Raw genomic sequence first — 1,067 nt, 5'->3', positions numbered from 1 at the left:
CACATTGCATCTATATTTGGCACCCATATCACTAATAAGATAAGATTTGGCACAAGTCTCTCTGTACTTCTTTAAAAATTGCACAAAGTGGGAACTGTGACTAGAAAATAGAACATTTGTGACATTAGCAATAGTGATCCTTAGGTAGGGTGTTGATAAGGCTTATCTTACTTGTTGTAGGAGTAGAAAAATCAACCTTATTAAATTTCCCAAAAGACCCAGTACCACTTGAGTGTGTGACTTCATGCTATAAGAGCTGCCTCTATAATATGCCAGTGATAGTAAGTAACATCTGACTTATTTCCAAAAAATCTGGGTAATTCATAGAAAATGTAGGAAGATGAGACTGAGAGACAAAGGATTAAAATATAGATGAAAAGTTATGAAACTTTTTACATCTTGGACGAAATATGCACCATTGTATTACATACATTTTTATCTATATGAAAGATCTTTATATATTTACAATGCAAATAACTGATGAGTAATCCACTGGCCATATTGCTCTATGCTTACTGATACAATACAAAGTATATAATATGGATATCTATATAGTTTTGTTTCGTCCAATATGTCAATTTGAAGACATTTCTATATATTAATCTTACTCTTTTGTGCAAAAGTACTTTTATCTATGATTTACTGAACTATTTGTGTTGTCATAGTAGGCTAAAAGATAAAAATGTAATCATCTGACATGTTAAATGTTATAATATATTTACTGAAGCTCTGGAATTTGAGAAAGTGCTTAACCAGTATTTCAATTGAATAGTTTGATTGTTATCCGCGTGTCCACATACTGTGACTAAGCTAGTCCATTGGAAATCTCCTCTTCTCCACTCCAAGAGAAAGAACATTTACAGAACTCAATGTATTCATCATATGGAACAACCAAAAAAAGTTGGGCAATGAAGCTTGCTCACCATATTCTGAACTAATCTGTGCATATAGGAGGGGAAAGAGGGCCATACAGCCAGCCGTTCCTCAGTGTAAGGACTGTCACCTCCAAGAAAAAATCTGTTCTGCCAGTGGGTCAGAAGAGCCACGCACGGCTCCAGTCATCACCA

The sequence above is a fragment of the Penaeus monodon genome, chromosome 28 (assembly GCF_015228065.2).
Source record: "Penaeus monodon isolate SGIC_2016 chromosome 28, NSTDA_Pmon_1, whole genome shotgun sequence".
Lineage (NCBI taxonomy): Eukaryota > Metazoa > Arthropoda > Malacostraca > Decapoda > Penaeidae > Penaeus > Penaeus monodon.
Note: the sequence above shows the minus strand (reverse complement) of the source record.